The sequence below is a fragment of the Sciurus vulgaris genome, assembly GCF_902686455.1.
Source record: "Sciurus vulgaris genome assembly, chromosome: 1".
NCBI classification, from domain to species: domain Eukaryota; kingdom Metazoa; phylum Chordata; class Mammalia; order Rodentia; family Sciuridae; genus Sciurus; species Sciurus vulgaris.
The window spans coordinates 87,737,032-87,755,184 of record NC_136461.1 but is presented as its reverse complement, the minus strand read 5'-3'; the positions used below and the strand labels follow the sequence as shown (position 1 = coordinate 87,755,184).

At 37.8% G+C, this 18,153-nt stretch overlaps 1 protein-coding gene and 1 pseudogene across 2 annotated transcripts in view; one reads left to right on the top strand and one right to left on the bottom strand.

Moving 5' to 3' along the window:
• LOC306639399 (uncharacterized protein) overlaps positions 1-18,153 on the bottom strand; it is an 829,262-nt gene that overhangs the window by 715,125 nt on the left and 95,984 nt on the right. The gene's annotated exons all lie outside the window — the stretch shown is intronic.
• Positions 4,781-5,537, top strand: LOC306639873 (NK1 transcription factor-related protein 2-like; annotated as a pseudogene). The gene has a single exon. The product of its transcript is annotated as an NK1 transcription factor-related protein 2-like (transcript).

The following is an 18,153-nucleotide window of genomic DNA, read 5'->3' as shown; positions in this document are numbered from 1 at the left end:
AAGTGAAAAATAAAGGATTCTAAGTAGTGATAAGTTTCCTACATTCTATTGATGAACTATTATTTTAGATAGTGGAAAGTTTGATTATATATGCTGCAATTCCTAGAGCAACCAGAAGGAGAAATAACTGTACAAATATAATAAAAAATATAATTGAAAATTCAACTGAAATAATAGGCCAAAAGTAATCAGGGAAGAGGAAATAAAGGAGTGAAAAGATAGAAACAATAAACCTCTAGAAAGACAAACCAAAAAAAAAGAAAAAGTGAAGACACAAATTACTAACATCAGAAATAAAAGAGGTCTAATACTACAGATAAAAGAGACATTAAAATTATAAAAATATTCTGGGTATAGTGGTGCACACCTGTAATTCCAGTGACTGGGAGACATAGGCAGGAGGACCCAAAGTTCAAGGCCAGCCTCAGCAACTTAGTGTAAGCCCTAAGAAACTTAGTGAGACACTTTCTCAAAATAAAACTAGAATGGGCTGGGAATATAGCTCAGTGACTAAGAAACACCCCTGGTTTCAATTCCTGGTACAAAAAAATAATTATAAAAATGAATATCATAAAAACTCTATGTACATAAATTTGACAGATTATATGAAATGAACTGATTTATCAAAAACCACAAACTCCCAAGGTAGAATAGTTAAAGTGAAGAATATTTATAAATACTAAAAGAATAAACTATTTTAATACTTCCTGGAAAAACAACTGTTTGCTCAGTTTTCAATGGAAAGTTATTTTATCCATTTAAATAAGAAATAACATGAGTGCTACCACAATTCTTCTTCAAAACAGAAAAAAAAAAAAGAAAACATTTCATAAACCATTTTAGGTCAATATTCACCAATACCAAAGACAGAAAGAGAGAGAGAGAGAAAAACATGAACATAGGTACAAAATCTTCAGCAAAGTGTCAGCATGTAGAGTGGAGCTGAAAAAGAAAAAGCCTGCACTTGTGTAAATATGAGGCTTTTCCCAAACTGCCCTCAACCCCTCAGAAAAGCCGCAAAGTATTTTCGTCCCTTATTTTGTCTGTAAAGGCCAGGTGGCCGACCACCCTTCCCCTAGCGGTCAGGGTGACCCAGAATTTAAAATAACATGCTTTGTATGCAATTTTATATGTTAATCAATCAAAAAGAGCACTCTAGCTTTCATTACAAAAACCCTGCTAAACATGGGCTCGGGGCCTCTTAGTGTCACTGGTTACTGAGTGTGTGGAGTACCAGGCTCCAGCTTGCTAATAAATGACTCTTTGTTGGTTGCATTGATCATGGTCTCTGGTGGTCTTTGTGGGGTCTTGAGCCACTGGGCACAACAGAGCAATGAGGACTCTTTCAGGAATTCAAGGTTTGTTCAATGTTTCAAAATCAGTACATGCAAATCAACATGCAGAATAGAAGAAACTCTTATGTCTTTGGGACAGGCAAATAATTTTTAAACATAATGCTAAAATCAACTATAAAATAATTATTTTGCTAAATTTTCCTTTCCTGGGGAAATAAATGAACCATATCAATGAACCTATCTCCCACTGCATTCTGGAAACTATGTGGAATCTATGAATAACATAAATCTAAGGACCTCATAAAATTAAATTCTAATGTATTTGGGCAAGATTTTGCAATTCACTTTAAAATCCAAATATTGAAATAATGATATTTGACTAAATTTCTCTTTGAATGTATCTGTTTATTTCCTAAACTAAATATATGTAAAGTTATTATTATGGAGATAGATAGCAAGATGCATATGACACAGGATTTACAGTTATAAGCAATATTCTACCTCATATTTGGAGGAAAGATAATCTCATGAAAGAACAAAGCATTTTCTTTTCAGAAAATAAATTATTGATTTTAGAAAATTTAAATAATGTGTATGGTCAGTGATACACTAAGAAAGTATAATACAGGATAGTTAGGAGATACTGAAGTTACATTCTATACTTTGGAGTTTTCTCAGGAATTTATAGTTTTGTCAGTTCTTCTAAAGTTCATAGGTTAACACCATGCTGGCAACAACCATGCCTTTAGGTTAGCAACATAAGTTAATTAAAGGTGTAACTTATTCCTTGAAGTTTAATGTCTTTTTGTGGAGCAAAATATTTTAAATGAGAACTACAAGAGTATCTGAGATTCTTTGGTTCACTAAAAAATAAAAATTACTACATTTCAAAGGTTATAAAAAGATCTAAGGAAAGCTAATTTTACTTACAATTTCCAGAATTAAGGAGTTGCAATTGTTACTTCTGTGGAAACTAGAACATTTGTAAACTATATTGTTGATTTGTGGGTGAATATATAGTAATAGAGATAATTCCTTTTTCTCATCAATATGTAACTTTAGTGATCACATTATCTTGTTATGTCTGGCATGTAAGAGTGTTCTATCATGCAATCCAGAGGTTTCAAGAAGCCTCTAGGTGTAATGAGTAATTGACTGGAAAGTCACTTTAAATTTCTCCCAGTTTATTCTGGAATTCTAATTTGTTCTCAGTTACATAAATTTTCTCAATAAGATGGTAAAAAAAAAGTCATTGAAAATTTTTCAATTTTTCTTGATGTTTTCTACAATATTAGTTACATAACATGCTGTTCAAAACCATTCTTCCTACGTTAAAAAAAGAACCATGTTATATTTTTTTAAATAAGCCAAGCTAATTTAAAAGCAAACCATAAATAATAGGAGAAATATCAGTAAAGGAAAGGGAACAGGGAGAGAGAGAGGAGGGGAGGTAAGAGGGACTGAATTGAAACAAATCATATTCCATGCTTGTATAATTATGTCTAAATGAACTCCAATATTATGTATATCTATAACAAGATAATTAAAAACCACTAGAAAATGAACCCAAGACAAAAATATTCCAGTTTTCTTTGTCTTCGATTTATTCCATCTATAAGAATATGCATCTGGGTTGGTTCCACAATCTGGCTATAGTGAATTGAGCAGCTATGAACATTGATGTGGCTACATCTCTGTAGTATGCTGATTTTAAGTCCTTTGGGTATAGGCCAAGGAGTGGGATAGCTGGGTCAAATGGTGGTTCCATTCCAAGCTTTCTGAGGAATCTCCATACTGCTTTCCAGAGTGGCTGCACTAGTTTGCAACCCCACCAGCAATGTATGAGTGTACCTTTTTCCCCACATCCTCGCCAACACCTATTGTTGCTTGTGTTCTTGATAATCGCCATTCTAATTGGGGTGAGATGAAATCTTAGGGTAGTTTTGATTTGCATTTCTCTTATTACTAGAGATGTTGAACATTTTTTCATATATCTGTTGATTGCTTGTACATCTTCTTCTGTGAAGTGTCTGTTCATTTCCTTAGCCCATTTGTTGATTGGATTATTTGTATTCTTGGTGTAGAGTTTTTTGAGTTCTTTATAGATTCGGGATATTAGCGCTCTATCTGAAGTATGATTGGCAAAGATATTCTCCCACTCTGTAGGCTCTCTCTTCACATTACTGATTGTTTCCTTTGCTGAGAGAAAGCTTTTTAGTTTGAATCTATCCCAGTTTTTGATTCTTGCTTTTATTTCTTGTGCTAGGGGAGTCCTGTTAAGGAAGTCTGATCCTAAGCCAACAAGTTGAAGGTTTGGGCCTACTTTTTCTTCTATAAGATGCAGGGTCTCTGGTCTGATTCCGAGTTCCTTGATCCATTGTGAGTTGAGTTTTGTGCAGGGTGAGAGATAAGGGTTTAATTTCATTCTGTTGCATATGGTTTTCCAGTTTTCCCAGCACCATTTGTTGAAGAGGCTATCTTTTCTCCATTGCATATTTTTAGCCCCTTTGTCTAGTATGAGAAAATTGTATTTATTTGGGTTTGTGTCCCTGTCCTCTATTCTGTACCATTGATCTACCTGTCTATTTTGGTACCAATACCATGCCGTTTTTGTTACTATTGCTTTGTAATAGAGTTGAAGATCTGGTATTGCGATACCACCTGCTTCGCTCTTTCTACTGAGGATTGCCCTTCAGTTGATGAATGGATAAAGAAACTGTGGCATATATATATAATGGAATATTACTCCGCCATGAGGAATGACAAAATTATGGCATTCGCAGGCAAATGGATGAAATTGGAGGGTATCATGCTAAGTGAGATAAGCCAATCTCAAAAAACTATAGGACGAATGATCTCGCTGATAAGCGGATGAGGACATACGGGGGTGGGGGGTAGGAGGGGTTAGTGTTAGGGTTAGGGTTAGGTTTAGGGTTAGGGATAAGGAGGGTGGTAAGAATGAGGAAGAAAGGAATGTATAGAGGGAAAAGAGGGGTGGGAGGGGAGGGGGGAAGGGGAAAAATAACAAAATGAATCAAACAACATTGCCCTATGTAAATTTATGATTTTTAATTGAAATTAAAAATTTTTAAAAAAGAATATGCAAATGAAAAAGTAAAAAATATTTTAATGAAGAAATTAAAAAGAATTTGCGTTTAAAATAATATCTCGGGAGAGATCTGCGACTGAACTACAGCCAAGGCAAGCCGGAGCACCACCACCAGGCGGCCCGCAGGGGCGGGTGTGCAGGCCGGGCAGGACCGCGGGGCCAAGGCGGCTCCCTCCCACCACAAGATCTTCTTGGTCCTGGACATCTGGATCCGCAGAAGTTCACCCACACTACGCTCCCCGCCCAGCGCCTCACTCCACCGGAAGCCAAGAAAAGGGAGGCTGGGAAGACGCGAGCCCTGGAAACCTGGTCAGACACCGGGAGACCCTTGGAGTCCCGCATCAAAATAGGCTTCTAGGGACCGGGGAGACGCTGCACTAAACGCACTCGAGGTCTTAATCTACTGCGGGCCAAGGTGCCAGTCCCGCGACCCCACCGGAGGGTTCAGAGGCCGAAGAGGAAGAGGAGGACGCAGAGGACTCGGGACCGGCTAGCGCTCAGATGGGCCTCACGCGCTCCCCCGAGGTCGGGGCGGCGGTGTTGGCGGCCCAAGAGAGCAAAGCCGACGACGGAGGCGGTCTCACCCGCTGGCCCGACTGGCGCGGCTCCCCGAGGTCCCCGCGCTGGCGCGCTGAGCCCAGCTGCGCTGAGCCCAGATGCACCAAGCCCGGCGAGCGCTCACCGCCTTCACGGAGCCGCTGGTGGCCTTGGAGAACAAGTTCTGGGCTACGCGCTATAGTAGCTCGCTCAGTATGCGAGCGTCTGAACCTAGCGCTGTCGCTCAGCCTTCCTGAGACAGGTCAAAATCTGGTTCCAAAACCGCAGGACCAAGTGGTAGAAACAGAACCTGGGCGCCGAGGGCGCGGCGCAAGCGGGTGGCGGCGCGCGGCAGTCTGGGACGCCCGGTGCAGCGGCGGGGACATGCAGCGACAGCGGCCGGCGGGAGGGAGTCACGGACCACAAGCCGCTGGCACCCTGCCCTCCCAAACTTTCGCATCCTACTCCGCAGCCAATGTCCTTTCCCCGGCCACAGCTATGCCGCCTGATTCCGGCTTAGGGCCACTGCGGGGAGCCCCTTTGCGCCCTTTCTTGGGCCCTCCTACTTGACTCCATCCTACGCCCAGCATCTATGAACCTGTAGTCCCCAGGGCCCCCAGCTTGGCAGGGGTTCACGAGCGATTGGCATCGTGGTGTGGCCCCCCTTCAGAGAGGCGCGGGCGTGCACGGACCGCCCCCTCCTGGTGCACAGTTGTCTGTGTACCTCTTCCTTTCCAACTGCGGAACTGTCCACCAGAGAGTGGGGAGAAGCTGCCTGTGGCCTACCTCCAGCGCCCCTTTCCTCTGCACGTACCCCAGATTACACTCGGGCCACAAAGGGGTCGTGGAAGTCTCCGGACACCGAGCTTGTCCTAAAACCTTTACGTTTCTGGACCTTTTTCTTCACTTTCCATCAGGTTTAATTCCGTTCAAGGGCTCTTTTTTAAGAATCAGGGTATTTGGAGTTGGGCTAACAAAGGTGCCAGGATGGAGATGGGAGGGAGTTAAGACTACCTGTGCAACAACTACTGGCACCTAACATATAGTCTTCTAAGAATCCAGTCTACTCAGGGAGGAGTGGCTTTCCCTTCTTAAAGTTCAATGTTTTCCTCGTGATACTTTATTGGCTCAAATCCAGCGTCTCCCAAGTCCTGAACAAAGCTGGAGAGAGCTGGGCCCATGGTACACACACTGCCGCAGCGAAATGGTCTGTTTAAAAAATGCATGAAACAACATCTCTAGGTCTTTATTTAAGATTCGGACTTGGACACATTGCTGTTTCTCATAGGTTATTTTGGGGAGAATGGGTACTTTATTTTTCTGAGCAGGCCAGAAGTCAATGCTAGGGAGAGTTGTGCAGGAGTTGTGGGGAGAGATGTCCCCTGCTTGAAGGAGGGAGAAGGGAGCAAGTTCAGGCCTCAGAATTGAAATTCAACACTAGGCCTGCAAGGTGAAAGCCAGAGCTGGGCAGAGCCCCATAACTCCTGTCTCAAAGCCACCACTCACAGACAGAGCTGCTAGAACTACTTTAGCTTTGCATACAAAGAGCTGCCTTTACCACTCCTCCTCTGATCTTGGGCAGCAGAGGAGGGAACAATGCTCCACCCCTGGAGACCAGGGCGGGGATGCTAACACACTGCCACAAAGGAACTCAATGTCCGATTTACTGCAGTGAGAACCAGTATCTTTAAGAAACCAAAGGTTACTTTCCCAGGACAGTGCTTGAACATGGAACCTCTAGACTGTCTCTGGCATCAGGTAGAGATCTGCATGCTGATGAGGTGGATTTGGATTTCAGCCTGCAACACAGAGCCTACAATGTTTTTCTGCTTGCACTTTGTAGGCTGTGTGGTGTTTGAGGCTATGACATTGGTGTAATCCAACTTGATCATCAGCCTTGGTGGCCGAGGTACTGTCTTCACTGCCGCATCTATTTCCTACCACTCCAACACTTGACATGGTTCTGTTGAAAGATCATCCTCCCTCTTGGGTGCCATAGATGTGGCATATCTCCATGTACCATTGCTTTTAATACTAATAATTAATATATCCTTAGAATCAGATTATAGAGAATACTGGGGAGATTTTATGGTGCTGGGACACAAAATAACATATAATAAAGTTTAATATTAATACTTACATGAAATTATAAATAAGCAATTATGATTTGCTCAAATTTGTAAGGAGTCTGTGATTTCTTTTAGTATACAAATTCTGTAAAAGTTATATATAAGAGTGTTCCTCTGAGCTTTGATGTGGTGTTTGGTCTTCATTGCTTTCTTAGTGTTTAAGATTAAGTTTAAGGATATTTTCCCCACTTAATAAATAAATAGATTAATCATAAGTACAATTTGTATTCTTCCTATGTCTAGTTAGAGTTTTGGTACGTCATTGAGTACATAAAATAGAATAAAATTTAACTGTAAGCTGATTCCTTTATTCTCTGTTAGTAATAACAAAAACATTCCACTGTTAATAATCAACATTAGAGTTCTTGGAAGGGGTAACTTCTACAGAAACTTAAATGTCGTATTCTTTCAGGGAAATTAAAACTAAACGGAGCAAGATGCCCTCTACCTTGCTGGGAACTGTTTTTTCTTTTAAGCTATCATACAGTAAAAACATGTTTATTAAATAAGATTATTAATTATACTCTTGAAGATTTTTTACTTAACATTTCCTTGTATTAACCATGAAATGATATAATCAATACCAAATGAAAAAACATACAAAAAGACTCTGTGAACAATAAAGATTCACTCTCAGCCTCAGAACACTTGGTGTCTCTGGGTGCTGTTTCTCTACCATGTCGATGCCTCCCATCCACCTCGAATCCCCGACCACTGCTAGGACTGGACCCCGGCATTCACCAATAGTTCCTAAAATTTGGCTGCATAGTGCAAAGCAAGACACCTTTTGCTGGGGGTAACACAAAGTAATAGGCACACGACTTGCCCTTGTCACTCAGTGATAGACTGATGACACCTAGAAAGGTCAAATAGCTTCCTCTTCCCAGTCAGTTCCCATGAATGAAGCCTATGGAACAGTCAGAGACTCAGGCAGAGACAGCATCACCTGTGGCTGGTTATATCAGTCTTGAGCAACAGGTTAAATTCAGTGGTAGATAGCTCAGAGTAGTGTGGGCCTTCGTGCTATGCCAGTGCTTCTTTGGAGAGTGGACTCAGGATTTGACCTGACATTATGGCAATTTGAATCAAAAGTGTGGCATAGGAGCTTGGGGCTGGTTACTCCCAATTAATTTTGCCCATGACTGAACAGAATTCTTTTCACATCACAGGTTGGTGACTGCATGAGGCATACTGAGTTTCAGAGAGAGGCTTGTAAGGACAGACTACACTTTAAGATACTTCCCTAGTTCACGCTCAACAAAATAGCAAATGCAGATTTGTGATGAACCTGGGCTTGAATTGCCATCTTGCGCTGAAACAGCAACAATACAGTAACAGCAGACTCGGAAAACCCAGATATAGGCCACAATCTAGTGCTTAAATAGTGGAAATGACTACAGGTTCAGATAAAATCAGTATGCTGCTTAGAATTTGTGAAAAGAGGTACAAACACTAAGTTTACAAAGACTAGACTACCTAATCCTTCAATGTTGAGATGAAGTAAAACACCAATAAGTATCAAGAATATTCAGGGAAACATCACTTCATCTAACAGTCAAATAAGCCACCAAAACAAGCCATATAATAGTAATCAACATGCATGAAATTGGGTGGAGAATTTAAAACTTTTTTTTTTTTTTTTTTTTACAGGAAACTCAATGAGCTTAAAGAAAACACAGAGAAATGATTTCATATTTTAGTGGGGAAACTTCATGAAAAGATTAAAACAATCTTAAACTACAGAAATCCTGAAAGTGAAAAATGCACTCACCAAAATTAAAAAAGATGGCAGAACAGACTAAACAGAAAAGAGAACTAGTGAGCTTGAAGAGAGGCTAGTGAAAATATGCAGTCAAAAAAAAAAAAATAGAAAGAGGAATGAAGAAGAATTAAGAAAGTTTATGGGAACTTTGGAGCAGCATTTTAAAAGCAAATATTCAGATTATTGGAGTTCAAGAGACTGGACCATGCTCAAAGAATACTTAGCTTCTTCAAAATGATTAACAGAAAATTCCCTAAACCTAGAAAAAAATACAAATATCCAGTTAGATGAAGAAAAAAAAGTCACCAGTTTGATTTACTTCAACCATGTGTACAACTACGACATCTTATAATCAAGATCTTACATGTGAAAGAGAAGATTCTTCAGGTTTTATGACTTGGATCTGTAATGTGACCCCAAGCGCTGTGTGTTGACGGTGTGGACCCCAGTGGAAATGTTCAGAGGTGGGGTCTTTATGAAATGATTGGATCTTGAGAACTTTAACCTCATTAGTGGGTTAATATATTAGTAGATTCATAATTTGATGACACTACTGAGAGATCATGGAAACTATAGGAGATGGAACAAGTTAAAGGAAGTGGATCCTTGGGGGCATGCTCTGGAAAGGTATTTTCTTCTGGGCTTTCCTTTCTCTGCTTCCTAGCTGCCATGAGGTGAGCAGCTTTACTCTACCACATACTTCTACCACCATGATGCTGGGCAAAGCGCCAGGTCCAAAGCATTGGAGCCAACTGAACATGGACAGAGACTTCTAAAATGGTGAATCTTAATAAATATTTTCCCCTTTAAGTTGTTTTCCTCAGATATTATTGTCACAGCAATAAAAAACTAGTAAAAAAAGCTACAAGATAAAAAATAAAATAAAATAAACATAAGGGTTTCCCAGTTTTCCTGACAGGAGACTTCTCAACAAAAGCTTATAAGCCAAAAGAGAGTGGCATCAGATTTTCAAACATTGAAAGGGACAAAACCTGGCCAACTGATAGTACTATACTGAGAAAAACTATCTTTTAGAAAAGGAGGAAAAAGGACATTCCCAGACAAACAAGAACTGACAGAATGTATCTCCACCAGGCCTGTCCATACACACACACACACACGCACACACACACACACACACACACAATTAAAGGGATTTCTTCGAACTAAAAAAAAAGGGAGAGAGAACTTAGTAATAAATGATAGGATAACATAAAACTCACTAAAAATTCAGAAGCTCTTCTATGTTAATATAGTATGTAAACCATTCATATATTTAGGAAGAAGACTAAAAACTCCAAAAACCTAAAAGTAATGACTATGTTTATATAGTCAGAGATAAGCAATATAAAGAGATATAAATAAAACGTGACATCAAAAATCAAAATGTGGGGAGAAATGCAGTGTAACTATGCAGTTTTTATTAATGTGTTTTCCTTTTTTTCTTATCTTTATGGCCTTGTTATATTGCTATTACTTCAAAATAGCTTGTTAAAATTGAAAAATGTTTTTGTGATGAATAAAAAGGCATGACCAGAGTAAATCACTTAACCAAAAAAGGACTATAAGATAGTGAGAAAGGGGGGAAACAAGGACTATAATAAACTAGAAACTAAGTTACAAAATTGCTATAGCTAGACTTTACCTATTGATGAATACCTTAAGTGTAAATGAGCATATTTCTCCAATACCTTAAATGTAAATGAACTTATTTCTCCAGTCTCAACTATATTGTTTCACCTTGAATGATATGCACAGATTGAAAATGAAGAGGTAGAATAAGATCATCTACGTCAATGATCTATTGATCATTGCGGGGGTAGCCATATATATCTCACATAAAATAGACTTTAAATTCAATAAAATTAGATGAGACATGTTATATAATGATAAAGAGTTCAATTGAGCAAAAAATAAATAAATTAAAGTGTACACATACACACCCACAGGGAACACTCAAATCTCTGTAGACCTATATGGAAAGACAGATTTCAATACAATAATAACTGGGGACTTTAGTACCACATTGTCAGCATCCAAAACAAATCAACAAAGAAATGGCAAAGTTCAATTGCACCGTAGACCAAATGGACCTGATGAGTATCTACACAGCATTCCATCCAACAGCTGCAGAATCTGCATTCTTCTCATCATCACATGGAACATCCTCTAGATCATTTGATAGACCACAAATCAAGGTTTAATAAATTTTTAAAAATTAAAATTATATTGAATTTATTTTCTGGCAACAATACAATTCAACTTGAAATAAATAAGAAAAATGGGATTATATAAACACATGGAAATTAAACATTTACTCTCAAACAACAGTTGAGTTAAGGAAGAAATTAAGAAGGGAATTTAAAATAAAAGTTCTAAAAACAATTGACAATGGAAATAAAATATACCAAAACTTACAGGATATGGCAAAACAGTACTAAGAGGAAAGTTTATAGTAATTATTTTGAAAAAAGCAGAAAGAGCTCAGATGAAGCTCCTATTACTGCATCTCAAAGAATGAACAGAATTAGAGTAAACCCAGCCCAAAAATAATAGGATGCAGGAAATAATAAAGACAAGAGCATAAATCAATTAAACAGAAACTAAAAACAATACAAAAATTATTTTAAAATAAAGAGATGATTCTTTGAAAATATAAAATTGGCAAACATTTAGATAGACTAGTAAAAAGAGAGAAAACTAATAAACAAAATCAGAGATGAAAAGGGACATTATGTTAACACCCCAGCAATAGAAATAAAAATAAATCAGAGATCATTATAAGCAACTATATGGCAACAACTTTGACAACCTAGAATAAAAGCACAGATTGTTGGACACATGTATCTTATCAAGATTGAATCATGCTAAAATAGAAAATACAAACAGACAAATAATGAGTGACAAGATTGAATCAGTAATTTAAAAAGTTGTCCATCAAAGAAAAGCTGAGGATAAGAGGTCATTATTGGTGCCAGGCACTTAAAGAATAACTAATACCAGTTATTTTTAGATATTCAAAAAAAAGTAAAGTAAAAGGAGGGGATTCTTTCAAATTCATTCTATGAGGTCATCATTATTCTTATTAAAAATAAATAAATAAAACCAGACAAGGACACAACAACAAAAAACTGCAGTCCAATAAATTTGATGAACATAAGTGCAAAAATCCTTAATAAAATACTAGCAGACAAAATGCAAAAACATATTTACAAAGGTTATTAACCATGATCAAGTTCAATTCATCACAGAGATTTGATGACACAAACTTATTCAAATCAATAAATGCCATACAGTAAATCAACAGAATGAAGGACAAAAAAAAAATCATATGATCATCTTAATAGTTGCAGGAAAGGTATTTGATAAAATTCAACATTCATTCTTGATGAAAATACTAAACAAGTTAGGTGTATTAGGAATGTACCTCAACATAACAAAGGCCAAAATAAACCAACAAATAGCATCAAAGTGTATAAGATAACCCTGAAAGTTTTCTGAGACCTGCAAGAAGACAAACATTCCCACTTTTGACACTTATTCAACATATTACTGAAAGTACTACAAAATAATTAGGAAATTAATTAGGAAAATAATTAACTGACAGGATAGACAGGGTCTTATGGACACCAGATAGGGGATTAATAAACAGATAAGGTCTTCCTGCCTAGTATTTCAGAGACATTTACATCCCCATGTGTGCTTGTGGCCTGAATGTTTGCACCCCAAACTGTCCTTTTGAGATACTTCCAAGCGTTCTAGGAAAAAATCAGACACATGTCTTCTAATATAGACATGGAGGTGAATGATATCACCTAGGTGGAAAGGTGCAGGTCATCTTGAAGGCTGGATCTCTCTATAGAGAAAGTTCCAGCAAATATGAGTGCACAATAGTAAAATCACAAACAAGAAAACAGGAGGGAATTCAAAACTAATGTGTACACAGTAACTAAATTCTTAGCAATTTTCAGTTAATTCTTTTTTCATGATATTCAGAAATTTTAATACTGAAGAACCATGTTTATTTTCATGGCATTGTTTCTGTAATTAATACTGGTTTAGAATCAGAGAATTGTGTAGAGTGAGGTGGTGGATAATGCAGCATTGTTCAAAGGGCACTGATTAATGTGAGTTCCATATTCAAGAGTGATAATAAAAAGACACTAATAAAACTTAGCCTAAATTATTAAACATATTATTTAGAAATGCTGGAAGGGAAACATGTCATTAATACCAGCCCCAAATGGAAAGTCCCACAGTAAACACACACACACACACACACACACACACACACACACACACACCAAAATTCTAACAAGTTTTGTTGTCCTCATAGACATAGTAGAGAGATGTGAAAATTTTGATATATATCAAAATTATATTATATATTATATATATTATATATTATATTATATATTATATTGCTATATTGCTGGTGAAAAATCTGTACCATGAAAAAGTTCATTATAGAACTTTTAAATACTGAATGATAGCTCTTGCACTGTGCCAAAAGTTCTTTTTTCAGAAGAACTGACAGAAAAAAGTAAGCACTTTAGCAAAAGATTGTTATTTCAAAAGGCACAGCAAGTGCAATGGCCCTGAGTCAGAATTAGATTCAGCATGTTTGCTGAATATAAAGTTGGGCCTCATGGCTGGAGCAGCATGAGTAAAGAATTAGTAGTAGATGGTACATGCGAGTTCTCAGGGAGTTACATCATGAACAATCTTGTAGGATGTGCAAGTTTCCTAAATTATTTAGGATGGGAGACATTGGAGAGGCCTGAGTACATTTCTTATATGATTTGACTTATTCTTTAAAGAGAATCATTCTGGCTTCCTTGAGGAGAATGGAGAAGATGGGATAAGGCAGCAATAGGGAAAGCAGATAGACTATTGCAAAGCCCAGATTAAGAGCTTTGAAAAGTTTAAATCTCATGAATGGCAAATGATAGGAGAGGAAGATGAACAGAAAGTGGAGCATGAGAGCAAGAGGTTAGGGAGGATTGGGTGTTTTGGAGCCTGATTAACTGAAGAATGGAACTGTCTTAATTTTGACATGGTAAACACTCTTTGGTGAGAGAGAATTCAGGAGAGAGCTCTGGGTTGAAGATTTATATTTAGTTGTCATCAGATTAAAAAACAAGATGTTACTTAATCAAGAGAGATCACACTCTTACCTAGAATGGGAACATGTGTAAAAGATGAGTTCAGGGGACTGGGACCATGGCCGACCAAAGCTGGGAAGTCAGGGGAAGAAGGAACCAAGAATGAGTCATAAGATAAGCATCTGAACAGTGGAAAAGAGAACAAATAAAGATCAGTAAGTGGGAAAATATTTCAAGAGGAAGGTAAATCAACTGTGCCAATTGTTTTGCTTATTTGAGTAGAATACTACTTGAGAATGAAAATTGCATTTACCTGAGAGTCATTTGAGACTTTCACAATGACTGGTTTTGGGGCAAAAAGCTTTACTGGTGTGAGTTTAAGAGATAATGAGTAGAAACAAATACAACCATTTAGGATTATTACAGTAAATGAGAGCAGGGAAACAGCATGGTAGCTTTAAGGAAACATGAGATTCATTTTTATTTAAAGTGAGATATACTATGGTACGTTTTATGATCTTGGGAAAGTACAGTACAGATGGAACGACTGATGATGCAGTGGGACTATGGCTGCAAGAGTGCTGTCCTCGAACAGGTGGGGAGAGCAAGATGGTATGGCAGCTTGAGCCAGGATCACGTATAATCTTGCAAGGCGAATTATAGGAGACTTGATATGGCTTTGAACGACACACCACATATCCAGCAAGGCTGAGCTTTTTCACACATTTATCCTTTCTGTTTAGCAACTACATGCTGAGCATTTTAAAATTTGGCATTCTCCTATAAACCACTAAAGAGAACAGCACTTCACAAAAATTGCACTACATTAAAAAATTGCTGATTCTAAATTTCCTGAAAGATAATTGAGAACTAAAAAAAAAAAAAATCTACGATTAGTATAAATGCACCTAAGATTCAACTGAAAATTTGAATTATTTAGTTTCTCACACTCTGAATTGATATATATGCATTGAGAAGCATTCTGGATTTTCTAATCATAGTTTTCCTTCTTATATTTGGAAGCAAATATTCTAATATGTTATGAAATTCAGTTTTGCCTTTTTGGATAGAAGATACACATTCCGATCTTTGTATCACCATATAGGTTTGGAAAAATTTTTCTATTGGTCATAGTGCAACTACAAAAAAAGTCAAGAAGAGTACATGGAGAGACAGACAAGCCGGGGAAAATGCCAGTAACACATTGAAGACATTTTTCTCCTACCTACCACCTCTCCCACCCCATGACCCCTGCCTTTCAGTCCATGTGCTTATTTTTTGGTTCCTTCCTTTTGTGAACTTTATGTTATATACCAGTAAGACAGCCCCAGGGTCAGTGCCAGTCTGTGGGAAACCATCCTTATTTAGCAGAATCAGATTAGGTTGAGCCACGGAACTCGGATGTCTAGTCCCTAGGAACTGCAGGGTAGCATGTGATACTGTGTGGGAGTGGTTCCCTGTTTCCTTCTGCTTTATTCCCCCTAAAAGAATGGCTCCCCTAACTCCACCCTACACTATCACTCACAGAAGAAACTTCTCCCAGTCTTGGCCTCCTTTACCTGTGTGTCTATAAATAAAAAAGAATTGAGCTAGTCCTTGTTGTTAGAGGCCAAAGCTGGTATGGCCAGACCCTCACCCCCCACACACACATTTAAAAAGAGTATTGGCTGTTGTGTGTTTATTGGTTGGATAAATTTACGGTAATTGATTGATTGATAGCCAACACCATACTCCGGCAGTTAACCCTTTTCTCATCCACGCGGGATGTGGTTGAGAGACCCCCCACACCACCCCATCCTGCAATTTTATCAACTTGGGATCGAAACACATGGCATTTATTTCTGGTTGAACCAGCAGATATATAACCTACTAAGTGTGTAGTTGCTAACACTACAAATCAGTATGTTTTGCAGCTAATGTTAAGATGTAATTGAAATGTAAATTCAGTAGCAAATGTAAGTAGCAATGAGTTCTAGTATTTTTAATCAAATAAAAAATGGAAATCAGAGTGAAAAAGCAAATTCAAAACAATTCAGTTAATAATATGCAGTAAATTCATCTACCTTCTCATTGGACATTGATTAGTTAATCCAATAATCATTGTCATGTGTCTATGTGTGTTTTAATTTTTATCCTTATTGCACAGTAATGCTTATTTGGAATTAATTAGTGACTACTTCTAGGCTAAAAGGCAATGTTTGAATATTTTTAGAAGTCTCTACTCGCTTTGTTAAAGATCTTTTTATGTTCTGACAATGTGATATAACTGCTGTATTAAAGACAGGAGATGACATGAATACATTTTCTTGCACAGAAATAATTATACAAAAAAGGTTGAGATTTTTCACTTATGTGTGCACTCAGGTGTTTCTTATGATAAAAGAATGTTCAGTTTTATTTCACAGAGAAAGTCTTCCAACATTTTTGAGGCATGAATTCTATATAATCATCTTATACTTTCTGCAAATATTCCTTTTAATACCAAAAAGAAGGAAATAAATGAAATCAGTATCTGGTGCCGGGGACCAGCCCAAGCAGCAGAGTCCAGGGGTCCTTGATGGCCTGAAATACAAAAGCCCCAAGTGATTAGACGGCGCAGCGTCGACGATGGACAGCAACCACACAGACTCAGGTCAGTGTTAGGTTGCTGACAAGTTTATTGAATTCACCAGCAATTTTTATACCCTTTACAAACTTACTAAGAATAAAGGAGGAAGTTTCAAGGGCATAGATAACAGAAGAAGGATTTGGGCATTTAGCCAACAGGCGCCATCTGGTAATATTTTATCTTTATTAACTAACATATTTCTGCTAACCTAAGTAACATTAAACCAATATTTTTATAATGAATTTATTTTGACCCGACACCTTCAGAACATAGCTTAGACGTGGAAATATTATTTAAAGTCTAACTTCTCCTTGACCTATATTTGACACTGCCACTTAAGTTATAGACCAGCTGATACTCAGTCTTTGTAGTCTGATATTGGTTTTTGTGGTTCTCTAGGCCAGTGTCTTCTTAGATATGTATTATATCAAGTCACCTGGTGGAAGATAAGGGGAGATCAAAGTGTATGTTTTTAGTAGGTTTTCTTTCTGGGAAAACTGGGGCCTGCCTTTGATCTGAAAAGCTTATCCTTATTTAGTTCCTGCTGTGGGAGGCAGCTGATGTTCTATAGGACTAGATGTAACTAACGAGCTAAAGGAGTTTTTATTTTTGCCTTAGAAGCCTGGGAAAAATCTGTAATAGAAATTATCCTAAGGGAGTCAAAACACTGTTCCCAAGAAAAAGACACAGGACACGGTTGCTCAAGAATGCTTTTCACCCTAAGACCCATAGAGTTTTGTTTTGCACAAGTCTCATAGGTATCATTTGTCTGGAACCTGAATAAATCATTTAATAAAGTTGTGTTCCCTTTATCCCCCAATGCATTTATTCCATGAGAGAGACTCTGCAATGAATAATATGTCAGTAAAAACAGCAGGCACAGAAAACCCCAGAATATGCAGATGGCTTCCTGGCAGGACCCAGTTTTCAGATGAGACCTTGCAAGCATCTTCCAGAGGAACCTTGTCATGCTCTGGTAAGGGTCTTATTTGCCAAGTGCCCCCGCAATCTGGAGGATTGTGCTTTATGGATTGAGTTCAGCATCAAGTTAGCACTATCACCTCTTCAGTTTGTCACCTTTTTCATGGCGATTGGCATATCTGATCTGACGTTTTTTAGCCTGCCTCTCAACTGGCTGAATTACTGTTAACCCTCCCAAAGGCACAGCCTTGGACCCTGTCCTTTGTTGAACAGCTGTGCTTCCCAAAAGTAGCTAAGCATTTTCATGAGGAAAGGATCCAGAGAGGTTAGGAAAAATGTCAATCATCTCTAGTTGTACTGCATTCCCTACTGCCCTGCAGATAAAGAGAACACCATTGAAGTGACTCCAGCATTAATGCTATTATGTTCATTTATGTCCAAATGGAATTGTATTGTCTTACATAATTTACTTAATATAAAATTTGTGAAGTCACAGATCTGTTCCAATAATTCCAAATATATATTAAATGTATGAAAATTTAAAAATCTTTTAGAAATTAAATCACATAGAATTCATAAAATAGTTTTATGTATGCACATGAACACATTAAAATATTATAAAACACAACTGTTTATATTCTGAATATGACTTTCTATTTCCTCTAATGGAATGCTATTTATTAAAGT